The sequence below is a fragment of the Belonocnema kinseyi genome, chromosome 3 (assembly GCF_010883055.1).
Source record: "Belonocnema kinseyi isolate 2016_QV_RU_SX_M_011 chromosome 3, B_treatae_v1, whole genome shotgun sequence".
Classification (NCBI taxonomy): domain Eukaryota; kingdom Metazoa; phylum Arthropoda; class Insecta; order Hymenoptera; family Cynipidae; genus Belonocnema; species Belonocnema kinseyi.
Window position 1 is genome coordinate 46,798,136 of NC_046659.1, and position 9,186 is coordinate 46,807,321.

Consider the following 9,186-nt stretch of genomic DNA (forward strand, 5'->3'; position numbering starts at 1 on the left):
AGTGTATAGAGCTCCAAGGAGATTATCTTGAAAAATAAAAAAAAATTTACCCAAAAAAAATTGTTTTTATACTTCATTCTAAGGACTTATTGAACTACCCTCATACTATAGGTCTTGCATTTCTAATATTCAATAGCTTAAAGAAAATTTAATTCTGGTTTCATTTTGTTTTAATCCATCACGAAGAGAAATTGAGTTAGTAAAGGAATTAATTTTCACGTTGACCCATCTAACAAATGCAAATATTAAGAATGGGAATTAAATAGTTCAGAGTCAGTTTTTGTCGCTAGAGTAACGAAAGGTTCAACCATCGCAGGCACTCCAGCGTCTAAACACGTGTAGACTCGGATGTGGAATACAGCAATGAAAGGTTGGTCAGTTTAGGTACTCAACGCAAGATCGGGTTCCAAGGAAAGTAAGAAAAACAAAAACAAAGATTCTTACATAAAAATTATTTCTTGAAAAAAAGATCCTACTCCATCTTCACTCCATTGGGAAATAATCAGAAATTAAAAATTTTTTTTAATAATTCTTACATATTTCTAAAAATGTGATACAAGCGTTGAAGAATCGCCGATAGACGTACCATTACAGCAGCTCGAAACAGATGATGTAATATAATTGTAAATTTGCAACAACAAACACTTTTGTATACAACAGCTGCACTTAATTAATTTTTGAAAATACGCAATTGCACACACAGTCACTCACAAACATAATCGCACACTCAAACGCTGTGAAAAATCGCACACTTTGAAAATGCGAAACCTACCTAAACAACATAAACCTTTCGTTAAAAAGCCAGGTCTAACGGCGAAACATATTTTTTCTTTTGCATATTTAATACGAATAGATGGATTTCAAAATATTTAATTAAAATATTTATATTTAATTAATTAAAATTTTAATAGTTCATTCTTTATTATAAATATTCATATAATTTGTGATTTCTGTTCAGTGAAAAAGTCACTGATTGAGATAGCAGTTAGACATTTCACTGATTTCGGACTTATTCACTAATCAGTTCAGTAACACCAGAGTAAATCATGTGAAGCATAGCCTCTAAATTTTTAAGTTAAACGTTGTTGTTATTCTTTTACTTAAGTAGCAAGAAAATTTTCTTAGTGAAATAAATTTTTTAATTTTTGGACCGTAAGTCTGCTAAATTAACTACGGGATAAATATATGTACTTTTACTCCTATAGGAAAGTACTTATAGTTTACGGGTTTGTACATGACAGTCCAATCTTGAAATTAAAAATATATGAGGTTGATTTTCATTTAAAAGCATCTGAACTATTCACTTTTTTTTAATATTTGATCAGATTTATGGATTTTAAGTTTTTTCTATAATTCCTTGATTTAATGTACTAAAATATTATTTTATTATGATTGCTAAATTGACATGGTGCAGTGCTGCCATCCCTCAAAAGTGGTCATTTCACTGAGAGCAGATAAAGAATACTTGAAGCATATTACCACCGTAGAATTCTGACCTCCCCTCCCGCTTTCCAGGATACTGCGTGACTTTTTTTTTTAACGATAATAAAACGAAAAATTATCAAGCCACGTAGTTTATTAAAACCGCGTGGTTTTATGGAAGGCCCCCTAGCTTAAATTGGACGAAATAAGTCATAAAATTAAAAATTTGAAATAATATAACTTTCATAAAATCTTTCTAAAAGCTATACTGAAAAAAAATTTTGCATTGAATCAAGTAGGCTGAATTACCCTGGCGGAACGAAGGAACCGAGTTGAGCCTCTACAAAGTACCCGTAAACACCCCATTGGGTCCACACTCGGTTCCTTTTTAAAAAACTCGAAGAAACAGCAAAATCAAATTTTAAATTGTTGAAATATGGATTCTACGTTAAAATTCCCTATAGAAAGTCACGGCTGATGAACTTGGCTGATTTTACTTGAAAAAATCAAGTATTTTCTTTTTCCATGGGAACGATTTTCTTGAATCAAGAAAATAATAGAATCAGGACAACTATTTGAATCAAGAATATATTTACTCCAACAAAAAACTATTGAGCTAATTTGTTCCATTTTACTTATTTGCGTGAAGTTTAATAAGATATTAAATGAAGAATATTATATTCTCATGATAAGTAACTAAAACTCTAACAAAATATTTCTTGATCCAAGTCAACTCTCTAAATTTGATCAGTGAAATTTCACTAATTATCGTAAAATTTCACTGATTCAAATAGCTAGAAATGGGTCACTGGCAATCAATGAAAGGTTACTTATTGATTCAGTGAAACAACCACTTTTTAGGGTTGGCAGCACTGCACCATGTCAATTTAGCTATCATAATAAAATAATATTTTAGTACATTCAATCAAAGCAACATCACATATTACTTTAATTTCAAGATTGGACTACGATGTACAAACCCGTTAAGTAAGTACTTCCTATACGAATTAGAGTATATTTATCCTGTAGTTAATTTAGCAGACTTACATGCCGAAATTAAAAAAATTTATTTCATTAAGTAATTCTTTTTGCTACCTGCATAAAAAAGTAATACCAACGCTTAAAAATAAAAACTTTATAGGTTATGCTTCACATGATTTACTCTGGTGTTACTGAACTGAATAGTGAATAAGTCCGAAATCACTAATTAATCAGTGAATTATTCACTGATTCATATTGAGAGAATTCATATACTTATTTTGACTATTATTTGAATTCAAACAATTTTCATGTTCTTGAGACAAGAAAACTAATGTATTCAGCGAAGAAATAATTTCTCTTAGCATGATGCTTGAATATTTTCCTTCAAAAAATTATTAATTTGAAAAGAATGTCAGATTTACTTCGAAGATACGTATTTTATCAAGATAGAATCACAACAGTGCGTCCTGAATACAAGAACTGTATACTTGATAAAATAGACATTGCACACATACTATGAAAATGAACATATTGGTTTAAATGAATTCACTTCTTACTGCATAAGTCCTTAATATAAAATCTCTGAACGATATTGTCGATTTCGATTGTCACAATACTCGATTTCATTGCTATATGCGTGTGGCACGAGGCGTCAGTGGGTTAGACTGCATTGGAAAATATTGAAAAAATTGTCACGATTGCTCGTTCTTTGATAGCTACACGCGTGCGACAAAAACATCCGTGCGTCACCGTGAGTTAGACAGAAATGGAACGTTGCACGTGTTTTCATGAAGTTAATGATCCCAACGGAGCTATCTTGATCTGCGCTTGCTTGGATTTGCGTGATGTTCATTGGCTACGGTGCGCGTCTGCACTTGATTTTTAAATACGTACGCGAACTAGGGCCAATGAGCGCCACACAGTTCAAGCATGCGCAAGTATTCTTGGATCACTGTTGGGAATAATAATCGAATCAAAATTCGAAGTCGATAATACGAATCAACGCTTCTCCTTTACCACCACCTTGCCACCCGTACCGTCGCAATACATGGCGTTTGATTGTTATTTATGATCGAAGACAACCTCATACCAGAAAATTGGTAGGATTCGGTTGGCAAAATTTTTGACCTGTTAGAAAGAGAAACTTAGCAACGAGAGAGACAATATTCAACCATTTTTATCAAACCATGTTTCTCGGCTTACCTGCTCAGCTGAAGGGAAATATAGCAAATTGACAAATATCTCGTCTACACAATATGTGCGTGAAATATCAAATAATGCATCCGCATGCAATAAGAAAAAAATTTAATTAATAAAATTGTGTTTATAAATTTTGTATGCGCCCACAAAATCTGATTTTATGAACAAAACACGTTTTTTTGGTAATTTTGCAATTTATCACGTTGAAAAATCGTAAAGCTAAAATCTAAAATATTTGAAAGTTTCATATGTCTCCAACTCGACAATTTAATTAAATTTTGTTCAATTTAATAATGTGTTGCTGTTCATATAATCGAAGTGAGAGCAATTTCGTATATAATGGTCCTTTTACATTCTCATCCTAATGAGAAGGTATTGGTTTTATATAAAATTTCACTTTGTCGGTTTTCATCAAATCTCCACGTTTTGACACCCACTGAGTCAGAAAAAACGATTTTTACGAAGTTGTTTGTGTATTCTATAGGCACGATAACTTTCGAAAAATTTATCAGATTGGATTCTGCTTTAGCATACTTTTTTAAGGTCTAACAAGAAAGAAGAAGTTCGTAACCCAGCTATTTTGGATCAAAATTCAAAATGTGAGCACGTTTTCAAAGATTTGAAACCACATTTTTTCAAGATTTTAAAATTCTATTAACGGTTATTCATAGTACTCAGAATCTCAAACAATTTATCCTTATGACTTTTTTCTATAAAAAGAAAATTATCAGAGTTAGAGCATTTTCAAAATCCAAAAAAACGAACTAAAATGCACATTTCAAGCCAAACAACGCATGCTATGAAAAAATGCCAAGAAAAGAAAAACGTTGATTTTTGAAAGCCCAACAAGGTGATTATAACAACTTTTTTAATTTAATCGAAAAGTTGAAAATTCAAAATTTGATCGTATCAAAACTTTTTGAAACCAAATTTTTTCAAAATTTCAAAATTCCATGTACGGTTATTCATAATACTCAAACTCAAACGATGTATCTCTATGACTTTTCTGTAAAAAGAAAATTATTAGAGTTAGAGCATTTTCAAAATCCAAAAAACAAACTAAAATGAACATTTCAAGCCAAACAACGCATCATATCAAAAAAAGTCAAGGGAAGAAAAACGTTGATTTTTGAAAGCCCTACAAGATGATCATAACAACTTTTTTAATTTGCTGAAAAAGTTGAAAATTCCAAATTTGACTACCAAAAATTTTTGAAACCACATTTTTTCAAGATTTGAAAATTCTATGACCGGTTATTTATAGTGCACAGAAACTCGAACAATTTATCCTTTTGACTTTTTTCTTTAAAAAGAAAATTATCAGAGTTAGAGAATTTTCAAAATCCGAAAAAACAAACTTTTATTAACTTTTCAAGGCAAGTAATATATCACTGAAATCGGAAAAATTCGTAGATGCTGATAATGCTATTTTCAAATCGCTAGTTGAAAAATTAAAAGTTTAAAAATTTCCTTACTTTGACATGTCTGTGGACAAAAGACCCTTGCTGGAGTAAGCTCACATACACTAAGGGGTACATGAATAGACCGAAAAGTAGTAGAAAAAATTAAGTCGGGTGGAGCCTGACCATACCTGAAAATCAAGCAAAAAGTTTGCCGACCACTGCTCTAATCCGCTTCAGGAGGACGACTGAAAATTCTACAAAAATAAAATATTCCAAATAGAAAATGTAGTAATTAGAAAATTACAGTATCGGATATTTTGTTTTTTCAGAAATTATATCACGTAAATTTTATATTGTGCTTTATTTTAAAATTCAGTAATATCATAAGCTGTATAGGAATTTTTATTACTTAGGAATTTTTAAATTGGAGAATTGTAAATTGTCGTAAATTTTCTAATTCCTCGAATTCAAAAAATTTTTTAATTAACAAAAGTTGAAACTTTGAATTATTTTTTGAGTGTTTTGGTAGAAAAAAAAAACACTTTTTTACCGAAATCTACGGAAAGGTAAATTGATTAATAATCATTTTTATCTTATTGATATTAAAAGTGCAGTTTCGAATATAATTCAATTTCGATAGAAGCCCGCCAAATATAAAAGTATATCAATCAACATTAAATAAACAAAAGTGCAAATTTTGCATTATTTTTCGAGTGTTTTGGTAGAAAAAAAAAACACTTTTTTACCGAAATCTACGGAAACGTAAATTGATTAATAATCAGTTTTATTTTATTGATATTAAAAGTGTAGTTTCGAATATAATTTAATTTCGAGAGAAGCTCGCCAAATATAAAAGTATATCAATCAACATTAAATAAACAATAGTGCAAATTTTGCATTATTTTTCGAGTGTTTTGGTAGAAAAAAAAAACACCTTTTTTACCGAAATCTACGGAAAAGTAAATTAATTAACAATCACTTTTATTTTATTTATATTAAAAGTGTAGTTTCGAATATAATTTAGCTTCGAGAGATGCCCGCCAAATATAAAAGTATATCAATCAATATTAAATAAACAATAGTGCAAATTTTGCATTATTTTTCGATTGTCTTGGTAGAAAAAACCACTTTTTTACCGAAATCTACCGAAGTATAAGTTGATTAATAATTAGTTTTATTTTATTGATATTAAAAGTGTAGTTTCGAATATAATTTATTTTGAGAGATGCCCGCCAAATAAAAAAAGTGTATCAATCAACATGAAATAAACAAAAGTGCAAATTTTGCTTTATTTTTCAAATTGTTTGGTAGAAAAAAAAAAACACTTTTTTACCGAAATCTACGGAAAGATAAATTGATTAATAATCACTTTTATTTTATTTATATTAAAAGTGTAGTTTGAATATAATTTAATTTCGAGAGAAGCCCGTCAAATATAAAAGTATATCAATCAACATTAAATAAACGAAAGTGCAAATTTTTCATTATTTTTCAAGTATTTTGGTAGAAAAAAAACTTTTTTTACCGAAATCTACCACGAGATAAATTGCTCAATAATCATTTCCATTTTATTTATTAAATACTAAAGGTGTAGTTTCGAATATAATTTGATTTCGAAAGAAACCCGCCTTATCAATATATGTAGCAATAAACATTAAATAATCGTAATTGCAATTTTTGTATTATTTTTCAAGAGGTTCGGCAGAATGAAAACCTTTCTGAAAGAACTCACATTATTTAATCTGGAATAAATGGTGAAATTAGTATATTTTTCCGCTGTATTAATTCAAAATACTTTAATAACTTTGGAAATTCAGTAATATCTTTATTATAATTTTATATTTTCTCAAATAATGAGTCATAAGCAAGGGCTTCGTCTCGCTCTAAGGTATACGCAGGTATAAGTTCTCCAATGTTACCGACATTGCTGTTTTCGCAAGGATAGTCTCAAGTCAAGCATAGATCAGCAGTGACCACTGGCGGTAAAGCCGGGAACTGAAAAACCGGTTTCCCGCAGAATTTTTCCTGGTTTATTCTACTTTGTTTTCAGCAAAACCTTGTTTAAATAAATGAATAGTTTAATCTTTTTTTATTGATATAATGTTTATTATTACTTTCCGCATGGCGGGCTTCTCCCATTTTTGACATCCAAAATTTTCAGAATTAGATAATCTAAGATTTTGTTAATAAAAATTTTAAAAAATGAAAAAAATTAATTTTGAAGAGAAGCCCGCAATAGATTTGGATTTACTTTTAGAAATGCAAAAAACAAAATTTGAATTAATGCATTATTTTGCAAGTGGTTTTGCTGAAACTATTTGAAGGAAGTTATCGTTTCACCTTAAGCCTCTCTGCTTGTTATTTATGAACGTATTTTCATTTCACTTTCGGAAAGGACATTTTAAATCCTTCAAAGCATTTGAACAAGCTATCTGGACCATTCAATGTATCTACCTGAGTGCCTGCGGAGAATTTCCCAGAGATTCTCAGAGCCTTGAGAATCTTTAGCATATACTCTGAGATTTCTATCGTTAGGGTTAGTATACTTTTGATTACAAGTTAATGTTTAAGCTATTATTTGTTATTAATGTAATCTTTCACATTAAGTAATATTCCTATGAAGCATGGAAATTGTTCTAAAAACATTAACTAAAACTAACTAACTAAAATTAACATAACTAACCTTAACTAAAACATTAACTTATAACTAAAAATACGCCAATGTTACGCCAATTTTAAATTTCAACAAAATACGGGAATTTTCAAACAAATAACTCCATTTTTAACTAAAAAAGATCAAGTTTCAATAAAAGCGATCCAATTTTAAACAAAAATAGAATAATTCAGTTTTTAGTATACAAAAGTTAATATTCAATCAAAAAAATGAAATTTTCTACGGGTTATTTAAAATTTTAACCAAAACAGACGAATTTGACACCAAATATTGAAAGTTTTAACAAAAAAGATGAATTTTCAATCAACAACAAACAATTAAATTTTCAGATAATTAGTTCAAATTTATCAAAATAGATGGATTTGATAATAGAAAGTTGAACTTTCAAACAAACGGATACATTTTCAACCAAGAACATTAATTGTATATAAAAAAGACGATGTTTGAAACAAATAATTGAATTTTCAACACAAAAATATCAATTTTTAATTCGAAATTTCAATGTTTCACCGAAAGTGGGATTGTCAAAGTTTCAGTTGAAGAATTGAATTTTTAACACAAAAAAGGAATGTGCAACTTAATAGTTTTGTTCTTAATCACCAAAATAAATTTTCAACCAAGAAGACTAATTTTCTACAAAAAACCTGAATTTTTATCGAAATATGTGCTTTTTCAAACAAAAGGTTGAATTTTCAACTAAAAAAGATCAATTTTTACTCTCAAATATCAATTCTGTGACATAAATGGTATAATCCAATTTTATCTTACATAAATTAATTTTTAACTAACTATGAAGGAATTTTAAAACAAAATTGAACCCTCAATGAAAAAGATGAACTCTTAACCGCGAAGATTAATTTCCTACTTGAAAAAGATGGTTTACAGAAAATTTAATTTTTAACAAAAAAGGATCCATTTTTTTTTAATATAATTTTTCTACCAAAAATGGTATAATCGAATTTTCTCTTAAATAAATTACTTTTTCGCAGAGAAAGGAATTTTTAGCAAAATAATAGCATCCTCGAAAAAAAAATGAAATTTCAATTAGGAAATTTTATTTTTCTACCAAGAATCACGTATTTTCAACAAAATTCTGAATTTCCAAATACTGTATGAAAACAGATGAATTTCTTTCCAAATAGTTCAATCATTAACGAAAAAAGATCGACTTAAAACCAAAAGGATTAATTTTCTACCGAAACAGAACAATTTTTTAAATTGAATTATTCAGTAAAAAAAGGTCAATTTTCAATTTAAAAGATCAATTTTTAACAAAAATAGTAGAATCGAAATTTTTTTTAAAGAAATCGGTTTCTGACAATCTGAAAGGGTATTTTTTGAAATAACTGAATCCATAATGAAAAATATTAATTTGAACCAAGAATATTACTTTTCTACCAAAAATTACGAGTTTTCTACAAAATCTAGAAAGTTTCAAACAAATATATAATTTTTATCTAATAAATATTATTTTTCAACCGAAAGTAATATAAGTAAATTTTACCA